Below are 18,395 nucleotides of genomic sequence, written 5' to 3'. Positions count from 1 at the left end.
GAGGCGCAGGGGAAGAGGCAGCAAGCCTGTGGACGTGAAGTGTGAGGCTTCCAGGCAGGGGCCGAAGTTCACTTGTCAGGAGGTGCAGAGCTCAGATAAACGTGAGTGTATCCCCGGGGCCTGGGGATAATGGGGTGGGGGGACTGGACAGAGGGGATGCGAGCAAGCTAGAGGTTCAGGGAGGAGGTGCAGCTGGCTGCCAGAAGAGAAGAGCTCCCAGACTGTTTGTAGGGAATACGCTTCTGCTCCCCGTGTAAGATCAGCAGAATGACCTGCTGTTTGTATTGTATGTCACTCATCATCCTGTTTCTTGTGGGGTAGGGTTTGTCTTCTGAGTACTATTGAGCTTTGGGGCAGGATCATTGTGTGTCCTGGGGAACGTCCTCTGCATTGTAGGTGCTTGTGAGGAGGTGTTTCTTCTATTCACAGCCCAGAATTAACATCCAGCCAGATCCCCATGCTCTTGATAATATTAAATGGCACCTTGTTGGCTGAATATGGCCCCAGGGCCTGTTCACCTTTGTCAGAAAGCACAGCCCTGGAAACTTTGAGCAATCTGGCCTTGGAAGTAGTATTTTCATCATTGTTCCTTTGAAATTATTTTATAAGACTATCATTAATTAAATTTTGTATTTTTTAAATTTTTTTTTGCACTTTTTTGAAGCTAAAAACAGGGAGGCAGTCAGACAGACTCCTGCCTGCGCCCGACCGGGATCCACTTGGTATGCCCACCAGGGGGCGATGCTCTGTCCATCTTGGGGCATCGCTCTGCCACAATCAGAGCCACTCTGTATTTTTTAATGTAATGTTCATTCATTTGAAAACATGTCTATGTAATGATAATGTTGGTCAAATAAGTTTGTAAATATAATGTACATGTTTGCTCACTTATAGTTTATATTGTGTGTGTGGGACAGGCTGTAAGCAGGCCAGGTCATTACAGCTCTAAGGCTTAGTTTTAAGACTAAGCTTTTCCCCACACCTTTGACTGATTGCATGATGTACGGTGGTGCACTCTTATGAGGAATCCCATTATGTCTCAGATAAGTGACTTTGTATCAGAGACTTTCTTATTTGTATATTAGATTAAAGGTTTTGTATTTCTACACTATAAACTGGGGCAGACAGTGAGCTTGTTCTCTCTCAGTTCCTGAGATTAGTATTAGAGGAGAAAGCAAAGAGGAGAGCAGAGAGAGGCCACGTGGAGGAGGCCGAAAGAAGCAGGCAAGATGGTGGAGTGCTGAGTGAGAAGCCAGTTTTTGCAGAGTTTGTGCAGAGAAAAGGAGATGGGGAACAGAAGTGAGTAAGTCTGGTGAGCTAGAAACCTTTGATTTTAGAAAACCTGAATAAGACAATAGCTTTGTGAGCACTGAATGAGTGGGTTTTTGAAGCCAGTGTGTGTTTTTACTTGCCCATCAGATGCAAGCTAGGATTAAAGTTGATGACCCACCAGTTCTTGGCTCTATTGTTTCATTACTGTCTGTCCAAATCAAATGCGAATCTGCATGGGCCAGGTAGCTGTGATGATGGGCGTGCCTACTGGCCATACAGATAACTTTCTTACAGGGTTCTAGATGGAGGGTTAGAAGAGCTGTAAAGAAAGAAATGTTATAAAGTACCATACCCCAAATTCTGAAAGGCACTGTTCCTTACTCCATTGGGTTTATGTAGAGACACCCAGTCCAGATAAATTTTGAAGAATTTTATTGAAGGAGGAGATTTGTTAAATATGCTGCTCACATATGGTTGACTCGGGCATAGCAGTCCCAAATCATGTTCCGCAAGTACATCTCAGAGGCTGGTTATATACCCTTTGACAACACACAGGTTGGGAAGCATGACAGCAAGACACAATCATTAACAAGATTTACATTACATTAACAAGATTAACATTAAAACTTTCAAGGTAATACAATCAAAGACATTCACAAATCATTTTAGTGTCTATCTTTTCTTTTTTGCCTAGAAGTACATGTCACTCTCAGGATTACAGGAAGGGAGAAATGTTGGGAGCCGATCAACGATTGCTGGCTGACAAGGTCACAGCATGAGAAGACCCACAACTGCTGGCTGACAAGGTCACAGCAGAAGAAGATCAAAAACTGCTGATTGACAAAGTCACAGCAGAGAAGACCAACGGCTGCTGGTTGACAAAGTCACCACAGTGAAGACCAATGGCTGCGTGTTGACAAAGTCACTGCAAAGGAAAGGCACAACAATACTTCCCCCTTTGAATTTTTGAATTAATCTGGCCTTATATCCCCCCTTTTCTGGGTGTGTGCTATTATTTATAGCGCAGAGATAATAGTACCGTGCTTTCCCTGTAGATTCGTAGGAATTTCTTTGGAAATGAGACAGAGGGTGTGAGTTCCACAGAGAAGCCTGTAAGCCCCTTGAACTGGGCTCATAAACATAAGAGGCTGGCTATGATATCCCTCATAAAGGGTTAAGTTTGTAGGAGAATTTCTTCTTAATCATGTTAGAAAGAATAGATTGTGACTTGTGAATGGGTAGGAGGCAGTGGCTGTGCACAGAGCACCTTGCGGCCTTCACTTAATTCAACATTTTTCCTCCCTAGCCTTTTTATGTGATAGAGTAGAGAAACTTTTCTTTCTTCTTGCTTACCTGACCTGCAGATGGTGGAACACTCTGAGAAGAATATAGTTAGAACTTAACTAGTGTGTGAATATAGTAAATAAATAAAATTTGACTAGACAATAGAATCTTAGGAAAGGAGTAATGGAATGGCCCATTGCATGGCCTGGAATGGGAATGCAGTCAGCAAGAAAAGAATGTTTTGCTAAGAGACTTGTTTTATGACTGAAGGCAGTTGCTGGGCTTTCTCAGTGAGACACTCTCATGAGGTTTGTATACTTTCCAAAATTCTTTATTCAGATAATGAGAGGAATGTGGGGGAATCCACAGAAGCAATAGCATTAAATGTCTTTTGAAATTATGTTGCTACTAAGCTATCTTGCAAGTGCACTCTATATATCTTTAAGTAAAAGTTACTCTTAATGTTATGTCAATTTCTTAATGGGCAAGCCTTTGGTAATCTTGTGAGAAAAGTTAGGACACTGCATAAACTCAAGGCCATTTGCCTGACCAAGCGGTGGTCCTTTGCTAGTCCTTAATGATTTCGTCTGTTAATCTCTCTCTGCCCCTTGACTCACAACAACCGTAAAAGGAAGAATAATCAACCACTAAATGCATAAATGAGTGGAACAACAAATCAATTTTTCTCTCTCACTCTTGCCTCCTCTCTCTCTAAAATTAATAAAAAAATTTAATTTATTGATTTTAGAGAGAGGAGTGAGAGAGAGAGAAAGAGAGAAGGGGGAGGCAGACAGAAGCAGGAAGCATCAACCTGTAGTGTTGCTTTTTGTATGTGTCTTGATCAGGCAAGCCTGGAGTTACGAATTGGTGACCTCAGTGTTCCAGGTCACTGCTTTATCCACTGTGCCACCACAGGTCAGGAAAATTTTTAAAAATTTTAAAAAAAGAAGACAGAAAGAAGAAAATGTTATGTTAAAGAAATGGACTTTCTATCCAGTTAAGTTACCTTTATTATATTTTTTTATTAAATTTAATGCAGTGATATTGATAAATCAGGGTACATATGTTGAGAGAAAATATCTTTAGATTATTTTGAAACTTGATTGTGCTGTATACCCCTCCCCCAAAGTTAAATTGTCTTCTGTCACCTTCTATCTGGTTTTCTTTGTGCCCCTCCCCTCCTCTAACCCCTCTCTCCTTCTTCACCTCCTCCCTCCTCCCCCAAACTCCCGCCCCTGTTGCCATCACATTCTTGTTCATGTCTCTGAGTCTCATTTTTATGTCCCTTCTATGTATGGATTCATCTTAGTTTTTTTTTTTTTTTTTCTGATTTACTTATTTCACTCCGTATAATGTTGTCAAGGTCCATCCATGTTATTGTAAATAATCCGATGTCATCATTTCTTATGGCTGAGTAGTATTCCATAGTATATATGTACCAAAGCTTTTTAATACACTCGTCCTCTGACAGACACTTGGGCTGTTTCCAGATCTTCGCTATTGTGAACAATGCTGCCACAAACATGCGGGTGCATTTCTCCTTTTCGAGCCGTTCTATGGTGTCCTTGGGGTATATTCCTAAAAGTGGGATAGCTGGGTCAAAAGGCAGTTCTATTTTCAGATTTTTTTTATTTTTATTTTTTTTTTCCATTTTTCTGAAGCTGGAAACAGGGAGAGACAGTCAGACAGACTCCCGCATGCGCCCGACCGGGATCCACCCGGCACGCCCACCAGGGGCGATGCTCTGCCCACCAGGGGGCGATGCTCTGCCCATCCTGGGCGTCACCATATTGCGACCAGAGCCACTCTAGCGCCTGAGGCAGAGGCCACAGAGCCATCCCCAGTGCCCGGGCCATCTTTGCTCCAATGGAGCCTCGGCTGCGGGAGGGGAAGAGAGGGACAGAGAGGAAAGCGCGGCGGAGGGGTGGAGAAGCAAATGGGCGCTTCTCCTATGTGCCCTGGCCGGGAATCGAACCCGGGTCCTCCGCACGCTAGGCCGATGCTCTACCGCTGAGCCAACTGGCCAGGGCCCTATTTTCATATTTTTGAGGAATCTCCATACTGTTTTCCACAGTGGCTGCACCAGTCTTCATTCCCACCAGCAGTGCAGGAGGGTTCCCTTTTCTCCACATCCTCGCCAGCACTTATTCTGTGTTGTTTTGTTGATAAGCGCCATTCTGACTGGTGTGAGGTGATATCTCATTGTGGTTTTAATTTGCATTTCTCTAGTGATTAGTGATGTTGAACATTTTTTCATATGCCTATTGGCCATCTGTATGTCCTCTTTGGAGAAGTGTCTATTCATTTCTTTCACCCATTTTTGGATTGGGTTGTTTGTCTTCCTGGTGTTGAGTTTTACAAGTTCTTTATAAATTTTGGTTATTAACCCCTTATCAGACGTATTGTCAAATATGTTCTCCCATTGTGTAGTTTGTCTTTTTATTCTGTTCTTGTTGTCTTTAGCTGTGCAAAAGCTTTTTAGTGTGATATAGTCCCATTTGTTTATCCTGTCTTTTATTTCACTTCCCCGTGGAGATAAATCAGCAAATATATTGCTCCGAGAGATGTCCGAGAGCTTACTGCCTATGTTTTCTTCTAAGATGCTTATGGTTTCATGGCCTACATTTAAGTATTTTATCCACTTTGAGTTTATTTTTGTGAGTGGTGTAAGCTGTTTCATTTTTTTGCAGGTAGCTGTCCAATTTTCCCAACACCATTTGTTAAAGAGGCTGTCTTTACTCCATTGTATTTCCTTACCTCCTTTGTCAAATATCAGTTGTCCATAGAACTGTGGGTTTATTTCTGGGTTCTCTGTTCTGTTCCATTGATCTATATGTCTGTTCTTATGCCAGAACCAGGCTGTTTTGAGTACAATGGCCTTGTAGTATAACTTGATATCAGGAAGTGTGATACCTCCCACTTTATTCTTCTTTTTTAAGATTGCTGAGGCTATTTGTGTCCTATGAGAAACCACAGCCAACATCATACTCAATGGGAAAAAATTAAAAGCAATACCCTTAATATCAGGAACAAGGCAGGGGTGCCCCCTTTTACCACTCTTATTTAACATAGTCCTGGAAGTCCTAGCCACAGCAATCAGACAAGAAGAAGAAATAAAAGGCATTCAAGTTGGAAAAGAAGAAGTAAAACTATAATTATTTGCAGATGATATGATATTGTATATAGAAAACCCTAAAGTCTCAGTCAAAAAACTACTGGACCTGATAAATAAATTCAGCAAAGTGGCAGGATATAAAATCAATACTCATAAATCAGAAGCATTTTTATACACCAACAATGAACAGTCAGAAGGAGAAATTAAGGAAACAACCCCCTTCACAATTACAACCAAAAAAATAAAGTACCTAGGAGTAAACTTATCCAAGGAGACTAAAGACTTTTACTCGGAAAATTACAAAGCATTGATAAAAGAAATCAAGGAAGATACAAACAAGTGGAAGCATATACCGTGCTCATGGTTAGGAATAATAAACATCATTAAAATGTCTATATTACCCAAAGCAATCTATAAATTCAACGCAATACCAATTAAAATACCAATGACATACTTCAAAGATATAGAACACATATTCCAAAAATTTATATGGAACCAAAAGAGGACAACAATAGCCTCAGCAATCTTTATTATATTTTTGACATGAATGACCAATTTCTTTTTCTTTTGCTTTTAGTGTGAGATAGAGAGAGAGGGAGAGACAGACTGGCCAAAAAAGAGAGAGATGAGTAGCATCAATTCTTCATTGAGCTCCTTAGTTGTTCATTGATTGCTTTCTTATATGTGCCCTAATTGGGGGGCTACAGTACAGTGAGTGACCACTTGCTCAATCCAGCTACCTTGGACTTGAGCCAGCAACCATGGGGTCATGGCTATGATCCCACGCTTAAGCTGGCGAACCTATGCTCAAGCTGGTGAGCCTGCACTAAAGCCAGATTAGCTGAAACTTAAGCCAGCAGCCTCAGGGTTTCAAACCTGGGTCCTCAGAATCACAGTCCATTCTCAAGAAGCAAGACCCTCTGGACAACACTCTAGATGAAAATTGGGTAAGAGAAAAAAAATTGTAGATTTCAGTCCCTCTAAGTCCTCTAGACAGACTAATAATTATGGCCTAGGTATGTGGGATAGACTTTAGATAGGCCTGGATTTAAGCTCTACTAAACCGAGAGTGAATTTAGTACTGGAGCTTTGGGCAAATCTTACAGATTCTCTGAGCTCTTGAATGCTAATGTGTAAGGTGAAGATACATGCATATATTCTTTGACAGTATTCGATTTAATTTATTTCTTTGTGTATATATTTGTTTACTTTTTAGGTAAAATGAGGGGAGATAGTGAGGCTGACTCCCATATACACTCTTTCCAGGATCTACCTGGAAACCCCATTTCTCGAGTACTGAGCTATTTTTTAGCACCTCAGGATGATGTGCTTTGTTTAACTGAGCCATCTTCAGCACCGAGGGCCAATACTCAAAACAATTGAGCCACTGGCTGCAGGAATAAAAGAGGGAGAGAAAGGAAAGACAATGGGGTAGAGAAGATGGTCGTTTTTCCTATGTACCCTGACCAGAATCACACCCGGGACATACACTGGGTAAACACTCTATCCACTGAGCCACTGGCTAGGGCTTAAATTCAATGTAAAATAACTGACAGATACACGTTGTCCAATAAATACATCTCTGATAATAGCAACCATATGCTGTTGGTGTTGTATAACAGGCCTTTCCTAAATGCCTTACATATACTGAGCCCTTAATAAATATTTTATGAATAATTAAATGGAGGGAAGTTAAACCTTATAATGGGAAGATATAAAAACAATTATTGCATTGGTCATCTGTAGTCAGTGTAGAGGCTTACTATTATAGAGGCTCTCTGAGCCAATATTTTACAAAGGAAAATACCAGAGTATACAGAAGGACATGTGATAATTTGATGAGAGGAGACTGTGTGTTTTCTGATAACATAGGGACTAACACTCCAGCCTCCATTCAACTCATTCTTCTCCAACTTAGATCGCATGAGAAAGGAGACTGAAGTAAAGATGTATACTCTACGAGAAAGAAAAGGCCATGTGCACCAAGAGGACAGCAAACCCCAGGATGATGACTACCTCTGTAAGTTACCCTCAGAAGCATGTTATCTCTTCATACAATAATATTGTCTGGTCATTTAAGCATTCTGTTCTCTATGGACTTGCCCTACAGAATTGAGGCTCAATAATGTGAGTGCCTAGGCTCTCTCTGAAGCTCTATATGTCCAGGAACATGCACTACACCTTCCCTAATCCCTGTTGCTCTCACCCCCAGATTGTGAGAAGTGTCAGAACTTCTTCATTGACAGTTGTGACGTGCATGGGCCCCCTTCATTTGTAAAAGACAGTGCAGTGAATAAGGGGCATCCAAACCACGCAGCCCTCACTCTGCCCCCTGGGTTGAGAATTAGAGCATCAGGCATCCCTGAGGCTGGTCTTGGAGTGTGAAATGATGCATCTGCTCTGCCAGAGGATCTGCACTTTGGTCCTTATGAGGGCCAGATTACAGAATATGAAGAGGCAGGCAACAATGGATATCCTGGCTGGTGAGAAACATTTACCTCTTTCCCTTTCTTGTGGCTTCCCACATCCCTCCCATGGCTTGGTGGGATCTGCCCTTCTACATACTAGGACATGGATGGAGACAATATGGTTAGTTCTAGGTACAAGTGCACTTTTCACACTATGAAACTCCTGATAAGTATCACAGGTTAAGTGGAAGTAAAGTGTTACAGACACAAAAGAATGCCTCCTCCTAGACCTGAGTGGACAGGTCAACTCAGATGTGATGAGTAAGAAAAGTATCATGTGGTCCAGAGTGGCAATGCATGCAAGCTGAAAGAGTTTTGTTGACAGTAGGGTAAAATAATTTCTCTATTACCTGCTCATCCAAAAAAGTCTCTATATTTTCTTCCTGAAATGCAGATCACCAAAGGGAGAAACTTCCATGAGTATGTGGATGGGAAGGATGAATCCTTGGCCAACTGGATGAGGTAATGCCAATAAGTTTCTGGGAGTCACGGAGAACACTTGTCCCTCTCAGGCCCATACATCTTTCCTTCTCATCATGCCTCCCTCAGTGGTCTCCCTTAATCCTCTGATCCTCTTTTTTCTCCCTTCAGTGCTCTTTCAAGGCAGGAGGTATTTAGATTAAAAAAAGGAGATAAAAATAAAGCATATGTCCTCAAAATATAAATCTTTATGCTAGACAAAATTTAGGCACTGGATAAAAAATTTTGAGGGCTTGGATTATACTTTAATTGATCTAATGAACATTATTTAAGCAAGCCCTTAATATATTCCAGTTCAGAGGAAGGTATTCATTATTTAAACAGATCATATAACCCATCTTCTTATAGAGGATGAATTGCAGACAGAGTGAAACAATTAATTTTAGAAATGTTTAACTATAACTTTTCTATTTTTTGAGAATCACACAGTGCCAGGATATCTAAACCAGGATAGCTTAAAACTGTGAAGGCAGCAAATGATCCCAGTCTCACTTCTAACTAGAACTGAGTTCTGAAGCCTGCAGAGCAATGATCATTGGCCACTTCCTTGAGGGGCTCTTTCATCAGAAGCTACAGAATGTGAGTAAGCTATTATTGTTCTTTATGATTTTGCTAAGACAAAGAGAGCTCCAAGTCCTGATCAGTTGGCTCAGCGGTAGAGCATCAGCCTGACTGTGGAAGTCCAAGATTAGATTCCTAGCCAGGGCACAGAGAATTGCTCTTCTGCTTTTTTGTCCTTGCCCAACTCCTTTATCTCTCTCTTTCCCTCCCACAGCCAAGGCTCTATTGGAGCAAAGTTGGCCCGGGTGCTAAAAATGGCTCCATGACCTCCAAATCAGGCACTACAATGGCTTCAGTTGAAGCAGAGCAACACCCCAGAAGGGTTTAGCATTGCCCCCTGGTGGGCATGTCAGGTGGATTATGGTCAGGCTCATGCCGGAGTTTGTCTGTCTCCCCTCACTTCGGTGGGGCAGGGAAACCTTCAGGTTTTTTGGGGAACCTGGTGAGGCATCAAATGCTGCCTAAATAAAATGTGAGAGTAATGGAGAAAGGCCTCTCAAGAAAAGATGGACTTGGGCTGAGTATTGAATGAAATGAACTAATCTAGACACAGAGTCCAACATCAAGTAGCAAGTTATGTGATATAAAACAACCTGAGTTAGTTTGGAAAAGCTAGTGGTTACTGGAATTTATGGCCAATCAGGGTGGAGGTTATGTCTGAAATTGGCTTTGGAAAATGGTATTAGGAAGGATGAGCACCATAAGCAGGACCTGGACATAGGAAGTCATATGACATTGTGACAGGCTCAGACATTAAACAGAAGGTTCTCTGGGAGCACTGTGGGAGTGAGTGACATCAGAGCCCGACTGTCAGGTGCAGAGCTGGACATGGATCTCAGAGGCAGTAGGAATTCATCACCTGTGAGTTTCTTTTCTTTCACCTGCCTGAATCCCAGGTATGTGAACTGTGCCCGGGATGATGAAGAGCAGAACCTGGTAGCCTTTCAGTATCATGGGCAGATTTTTTACCAAACCTTCTGGGTCATCAAGCCAGACTGTGAGCTGCTAGTCTGGTATGGTGATGACTATGGCCAGATGCTGAGCATCAAGTGTGGCAGCAAGGAGAAGAGACAGTTTACAGCAACTAGAGGTGGGCACAACTGTTCTTCAAAATGAAAAAAAAAAGAGAGAACTCTTCTTAGAAATCTTCATGGTACACTCTAAAGTCAGTAAAATATTGAATCAGATGCTTTATAAATTAAGAATTCATTTCATATTCCTTTGATTCTTAGGTTAAATCTTTATATTTTTTATTTTGATTTAATTTTTTTAAGTGAGAGAAAGGGAGATAGACAGATTCCTTCATATGCCCCAATCAGGATCCACCCAGCAACCCAAGTCTGCAGTTCATGTTCAGACTAGCCAAGCTACCCTCAGTGCCTGAGGTCAACACTTGAACCAACTGAGATATCAAGCTGATGATCAAACCAATTGAGCTACTGGCTGTTGGAAGGAGGAGAGGGAGGAAAAGAGAAGCTGGTAGTTGCTTTTTGTGTGTTCCCTAACTGGGGTTCAAACCTGGGACATCCACATGCTTGGCCAACACTCTATGCACTGGTAAAACTGGCATGGGCCTGTTTTCTAATGTCCACCCCTGTCTAGTGTATAGGGTTACAGCAGAGTTTCAATAGATGTCCAGAAGCCTGGAATGCAGTGCTCTGATCCAAGCTGAGACACTGGGGACCTTCCTGAGTGAGGTGGGATGATTTTGCTGTTCTTGGCTATAGGGAGGCTTATTCTCTAAGATTTGCTTTGTTAATTTTTGGAGAATAAACTTCAGTGGGGAATCCTCTCAGAGATTACTTTATCTCCTAGTGAGAGAGGATTATGGATTAGCTGGAGAGGAATAGGAGTCAGCAATGTAAGAAGTATGATTGGGGAACCTGGCTGGATAGCTCAGTTGGTTAGAGCACCATTCTGTATACCAAGGTTGAGTCTGGTCAGACCACATACAAGAAATGACCAATGACTGCATATCTAGGTAGAACAATGAATAAATGTCTCTCTGTCTCTTCTTCTTCTTTTTTCTCCTCATCCTTTCTCTTCTTCTTTTTCCTCCTCCTCTTTTTCTCTCTCTAAAATCAATCAATTTTTAAAAAGTATGGTTTGGGATTTATTTTGAAAGAGGTCTTCCTATTGTATATGAAATGGGCTGACACTGAATAAAATCAACTATGAATATTTTATGTGAAGCTTGAGAAAGGACATGTTTTTAGGTTGTCATCTGTTTGCTACTTGATAGTCCCACATCTGACAATGTGTAGAAAGAACTCTTAATGTGGGCTTTCTAAATTTCTAAAGAAGATATAGTACATAAAAATGAAAAGAGAAAACAGACTGTAAAGAAACACTTTGTGGGAGAAAGAGATTACACTGTCAACCCCATAAGAATGACTTGTGGGACAAGTCTTAACAAAACATATGGCCCAGGCAGCCTTTTATTTTATTTATTTTTTTTATAAGGGCACTTTTTATTTATTTATTTATTTATTTATTTATTTATTTATTTATTTATTCATTTTTAGAGAGGGGAGGGAGAGAGAGAGAGAAGGGGGGGAGGAGCTGGAAGCATCAACTCCCATATGTGCCTTGATCAGGAAAGCCCAGGGTTTCGAACCTGCGACCTCAGCATTTCCAGGTCGACGCTTTATCCACTGCGCCACCACAGGTCAGGCAAGGCAGCCTTTTAAACATCTGTCCTGATCAAAACTTTTTTTTTTAGCAGAACCACAGCCAGAGATACACCCATGTCCCTCCTGCTCTCTGGCCTTCTCCAGTCAGAAATTCCTCAGTCAACATGTGGGATGCAATCACCCCTCTCAAATTCTCCCAGAAACATCTGCAAGAAATCACCTCCAATCAGAGGATCCCTGTCCAGAGGATCCAAATCAGCAGCAGCAACATACTGATACACACAACTGGAATGACAAAGCTGAAGGTCAAAAGGTCAAAGAAAAGTCCAAACATTTGCTTAAAAGGACCAGGCAGAGGAGGATTTCAAGGGCTTTTTTCAAACCTCCCAAAGGACACCTGGAAAGCTCTAGTGAGCAAGAGAGAATGATGCAGGAAGTGCCCAGCAGAGTCCAGAACATGTATTCTGTGGACACAGAAAAACTGTCTATGAGAGTAGGAATGTCGAGATTTGTAGCTGTCAAGTATGGAGAGTGTGGGCAAGGCTTTGATGATGGGTTACATCTCCGCAGACACCAGAGGACACACTCAGGGTAGAAGACTTATGTTTGCAGACAGTGTGAGCGAGGCTTTACACAGAAGTCACATCTTCTCACACACCAGAGAACACATTCAGGGGAGAAGCCCTATGTTTGTAGATAGGGTGAGTGAGGCTTTACACAGAAGACACATTTTCTCACACACCAGAGAACACACTCAGGGGACAAGCCCTATGTTTGCAGAAAGTGTGTGCGATGCTTTTCACAGAAGTCAAATCTTCTCACACACCAGAGGACACATTCAGGGAAGAAGCCCTATGTTTGCAGGGAGAGTGAGCAAGGATTGACACGAAAGTCACATCTCCTCAGACACCACAGGACACACTCAGGGGACAAGCCCTATGTTTGCATAAAGTGTGTGGGACTCTTTTCACAGAAGTTAAATTTTCTCACACACCAGAGAACACACTCAGGGGAGAAGCCCTATGTTTTCAGGGATTGTGAGTGAGGATTTACACAAAAATCAGTTCTCCTCAGACACTAGAGTACACACTCAGGGGCGAAGCCCCCTGTTTGCAAGGAGGGTGAGTGAGTCATTAGCATTAACTTGCATCTCCACAGCCATAGCCACCACACAGGTCATACCTCAGCTCTGAGGGGACTTCAGAGGAAGGCTACTGACCCCTTACCCTCATAAGACTGCAATTAGTACAGAAGTAACTGGTTAAACAAGTTCTTCACTTTCATAACAAGAGATGACCTTGACAAATAGTTCCTTAAGTGCTATTGGAATGTCAACACCAATCTCCTCCATGGTCTCTTGGCCTCTTGTTCTAATATATCTTATCTTTATAAAACTATGATGCCCACATACCTCATTTCCCCCCTCCCCATCACTGAAAGCAGAGAGTTCCCAGAGGGCCACAGAGAACTCACACTGTCAAACAGAGAAACTCAACCCTGGAAACGTGGAAGTCTGGAGTCAATCTACTTAGGTTACTGCCCAGTGAGAGGGATTTGAGACAGTCTTACTAGAGAAAGGGATTTTCTTGACTCCCAGGAAGTGGAGTTTCTCTCCTAGTAGGCTCATCACCCTCCTCCCTTGGCTTCTCTTGGTTCTTGTCCTGGATTTCTCTGACCTCTGTTATCCCAGTGGTAAAACCAGGGAGAAATATGTGCCTGTCCATATGCCTGGCTCTGTATGGGCACCTGGTCTCCCTCACTATCTCTTCACTGTCCCTTCAGGGTGAGAATCTCATGGTATACACCACATGGACTCCAGATCATTCCATAGTGGGTATGAATCCCTGCTCTGCTCTCACCAGCTGTGCGACCTAAGGCTAGATTATCAACTTCTCTGTGCCTGTTTTTTAATCTATAAAATGGAAATGGTATTTGACTAGTCAGTGGTGCATTGCATAGAGCATTGGACTAAGATGGGGTGGATCCAGGTTTAAAACCCCAAGGTCGCTGGCCTGACCTCTGGCTCACCAGCTTGAGTGCAGGAATGTAGGCTTGAGTTTGGAATCATAGACATGACCCCATGGTCACTGGCTTGAAGCCCAAGGTTGCTGGCTAACAAGGAGTCACTCATGCTGTAGCCTCCTGTTCAAGGCACATATGAGAGAGCAATCAATGAACAACTAAGGTGCCCCAACAAAAAATTGATGCTTCTTATCTCATTCTCTTTTTGTCACTATCTGTCCCTCTCACACACACACAAAAATTGCTTCTCTCTCTCCACACACTAACGTTAATAAAATAAATAAACAAAAAGAGTAGGCTCGCCTGAATAAGGCATAGATGAAAGTTGATACTTCCTGCTCCTCCCCTTCTCTCATCTCTCTATCTCCAATCTTCAAAATGAGTTTTAAAAATAAATAAATGAAATAGAAATTGCTACACTATCAGTCTCCAGGATTAGAGATCTTCATTCCAAATAATTGAAGTCATTTTGGTTTGGATAGTCTTAAAAACTCCCAGTTTTCATGTTTCTTATTTCAACAAGACCAAGTGCCTAACCTTGTAAAAATAAGCTCTGCCTGATATATCGTTAGGAAATGGCAAATTCAGACTACTATAGTATAGCACTCACATCTATTAGAACTGCTAAACTCCAAATATGACTGTACCGATGTTCTCATGCATTCATTATTTTGTAGATGTCTCCTGACTAAAGATTAAGCCTACAACCTTGGTGTATCAGAATGACACTCTAAGTAACTAAGCTTCCTGGCCAGGGCATAACCATAAATTTTATCCAACTCTCATTTAGGGATAGAAAATACCTTTTTCGGAACCAATAGATTACCACACACAAAAAAATCAGTAGAGATAGAAAACGTACTTAACATAAGCAGATAACTGGATCACCTGAGGAAGGAGGGACAGGCCCCCTCTTCACTGAGGAGGAAGAAACAAGAAGAATGCAATGGAAGGGAGTCTGCAGGGGTAACTGAGTCAGACAGTTTTAGGTTAACTACTTCCTATAACCATGATGGTGAACCTATGACATGCGTGTCAACACTGAAACACGTAGCCATTTTTGATGACACTGTCGCATACCAAAGAAGCATGGGGCCACATGCTGAGAAGGACATTTTATCCTCGGCTCCTGAATGGCCAGGTGCAGTAGCCGAGGATAAAGCATTTGCTGTAGTGTAGACACTCTATCCCAGAGGTCTGTAGGCCAAAACAACAGAACTCTGACACTGAGCCTCTAGTTTGGGACTTCTTGTTAGGCTATTATTCTCAAAGTGACACACCACCCGAGTTATGCTTGTTTTTTTTTTTTGGAGAATTTTGACAAACCAAGATCAAAAGACTGCCCATCACTGTCCTATAGTTCTCTGAAAGGGTGCCTGGGGCCACTTGCTACATAGAGCAAAGAAGATAGAACTTATCTGAAAACCCCTTTCCCTTTTTTTTCTCAAAAGCTTTCAAGAAACCATGTTTACATACCTTAATTAAAAATTCCAACACTTATCCTCTGATTCCACCTAAATCCACCCTCTCATCCTGGAGTCATGAGAGTGACATGTACCTCTAGACAAAGGGATCACGAGCCCCTTGCATGAATATTTATATTCTGTAAAAGATATATAAGACGTAAGAAATCTAACTTTGGAAAGCACGTGTTTGGTTGCCACTTTGGGGGTCACACTGCTACACCAGCTAAATAAATCCTACTTTCTTCATCAAGTTATCTGGGCGTTTTTCTCCTTCTTTGATTCCTGCAATACAACCACTGACAGATAATGCACTGCACCCACCCCAGTTCCTCATGATCACCATGAAGGTCTTGTTCCCAAGATGTACAGAACCAAAACGCTGAGACACAGATGAAGGACACATTTAAAAGGGACCACATTACACTATAAAGCAAGTGGCAGCAAACTTCAAAGATTTGAAATTACATAACCCATGTTTCCTCCTCTCATGAGAGTTAAACTTGAAATCATTAGTAACAGATAAACCAGGAAGTTCTTATACTTACACTTATAAAATAAAATATTAAATAAGCTGTAACATATAATGGAACTGGAATTCTAAAATAATTTTCTCATCTGAAAGATAATAATTTTTAAAAAACATATGGTGCCCTGACCAGATGGATCAGTGCATGGAGTGTCCTCCCTGTGTGCCAAGGTTGTGGGTTTTGTCACAGATCTCAGCATCTAAGAGAAGTGACCAAGAAATTATTTCATGCTCCTCTCTCAAATAAATGTAAAAAGTGTAAAAATCTAACGGAAAAAGCTGTGATAGACCTGAAACATGCCTAGTGCATTTCTCTCAACAGAAAGGCAGAAAAAAAGAAAAGAAAAACAAAGTAAAAATTCCAAGTATCTCTTCGACCATGTTTTTATTTTTCACCTAGAAAAGACTATTTTTAATTATCAACAATCTAATTTTGCACATCACAGTGTTTCCCTCCCATGGTGCCTCTCCAACAATGGAACCATTTCCCTCTTGTTTCCCCTCTCACCTGGCCAGCTTTCTCCTCCAACAGAAGAGGCTCCATTGAAGCAAAATTGGCCTGGGTGCTGAGGATGGTTCCAATGTAACAATGCCCCAGATAGGTAGAGCAGTGTCCCCCTAGTGGCTTTCCTGGGTGGATCCTGCTTGGTTGCATGCAGGAGTCTGTCTCTCTGCCTCTATGCTTCTCATTTCAAAAACAAACAAACAAAAAATGAAAAATGTGTTTCAGGGAAAAGCCCCTAGGTTCCATTTAGTCTTATCTGATAGAAGGCTTCAGTATTCATAGGCTTGATGGCACATTAGAGGAATCAATTGTGTCCTGAGAAGCCCATTGTCCCTGCAGCCCTCTGGCTCAGGTTTGGGAGGAGTTTTCTTAAGGCACTGCCAGCCATGTGAAAGGGGAAACAAGAGGAAAAAGGTTCCACTGTAGGAGAGGCACCATCAGAGTAAAAAATGGGTGGAAAACACTGATGTTCAGAATCCAGAGTGTTTATGATCAATAAAGATGTCCTTGTCAGCTGAAGAATAGAAACATGGTCCTAATAGACATCTGGGCCTTTTGTTTGTCATTTTATTCTGCCTTCCTGCTTCGAGAAACACAGTGACCACGTTGTGGATTCATCACTCCACATTTCATTAGTTTTCCAAATTCATCCATTCATTTGAGACAGAGAGAGAGAAGCATTTACTCATTGCTCCACTTAGTTGTTTTAATTAGTTATGTGCTCATTTGTTGCTCCTTTTAGGTGCCAACAATGGGGCTCACACCTGTCACCTTGGCATTTGGGAAAATGGTATCTGGACTTACCTACATGGCCAGTGCCACATAGCTTTTTAATGTATTATTTTAATTATTATTCAATTGAAATTATTTTATATTTCCAATTGTGATGCATTTGGGGGGTTATTTAGAAAATGTCACTTATACCTTAAATCAGGGGTCCCCAAACTTTTTACACATGGGGCCAGTTCATTGTTCCTCAGACTGTAGGAGGGATGCCACATACAGTGCTCCTCTCACTGACCACCAATAAAAGAAGTGCCCCTTTCAGCAGTGCAGCAAGGGCCAGATTAATGGCCTGAGGGGGCCACAGTTTGGGAAATGCCTACCTTAAATCATAAGGAGCTCGGCCCTGGCCAGTTGGCTCAGCAGTAGAGCGTCGGCCTGGCATGCATAAGTCCTGGGTTCAATTCCTGGCCAGGACACACAGGAGAAGCGCCCATTTGCTTCTCCACCCCTCCCCCTCTCCTTCCTCTCTGTCTCTCTCTTCCCCTCCCATGGCTGAGGCTCCATTGGAGCAAAGATGGCCCGGGAACTGGGAATGTCTCCTTGGCCTCTGCCCCAGGTGATAGAGTGGCTCTGGTTGCAACAGAGTGACGCCCCGGAGGGGCAGAGCATCGCCCCCTGGTGGGCAGAGCGTCACCCCTGGTGGGTGTGCCGGGTGGATCCCAGTCAGGTGAATGTGGGAGTATGTCTGACTGTCTCTCCCCATTTCCAGCTTCAGAAAAATAAAAAATAAAAAAAGAAGAAATTAAAAAATTCCTAGAAATGAATAAAAATGAACATATAACAACTCAAAATTTATGGGACACAGCAAAATCAGTCCTGAGAGAGAAGTTCATAGCACTGCAGGCACACCTTAAGAAACTGGAAAAAGCTCACATAAACAACTTAACCCTGCATCTAAAAGAACTAGAAAAAGAACAGCAAGTAAAGCCCAGAGCTAGTAGAAGGAAAGAAATAATAAAGATCAGAGCAGAAATAAATGACATAGAGGCTAAAGAAAACAATACAGAGGATCAATGAAACTAGGAGCTGGTTTTTTGAAAAGGTAAACAAGATCGATGAACCTTTAACCAGCCTCACCAAGAAAAAGAGAGAGAGGCCTCAAATAAATACAATTAGAAATGAGAGTGGAGAAATAACACAACTGATGCAACAGAAATACAAAATATTGTAAGAAAATACAATAAAGAATTGTATGCAGGCCCTGGTTGGTTGGTAGGGCATCGGCCTGGCGAGCGGGGGACCCGGGTTCGATTCCCAGCCAGGGCACATAGGAGAAG

The 18,395-nt window shown here is 42.0% G+C and overlaps 1 pseudogene; it reads left to right on the top strand.

The window, feature by feature from the left end:
- Positions 1-7,618: 7,618 nt before the first annotated feature.
- On the top strand, positions 7,619-12,942 carry LOC136387000 (histone-lysine N-methyltransferase PRDM9-like; annotated as a pseudogene).
- Positions 12,943-18,395: the final 5,453 nt, after the last annotated feature.

This window comes from Saccopteryx leptura, unplaced genomic scaffold, assembly GCF_036850995.1.
Source record: "Saccopteryx leptura isolate mSacLep1 unplaced genomic scaffold, mSacLep1_pri_phased_curated manual_scaffold_39, whole genome shotgun sequence".
Taxonomy (NCBI): domain Eukaryota; kingdom Metazoa; phylum Chordata; class Mammalia; order Chiroptera; family Emballonuridae; genus Saccopteryx; species Saccopteryx leptura.
Note: the sequence above shows the minus strand (reverse complement) of the source record. Positions and strands in the feature narration are given on the sequence as shown.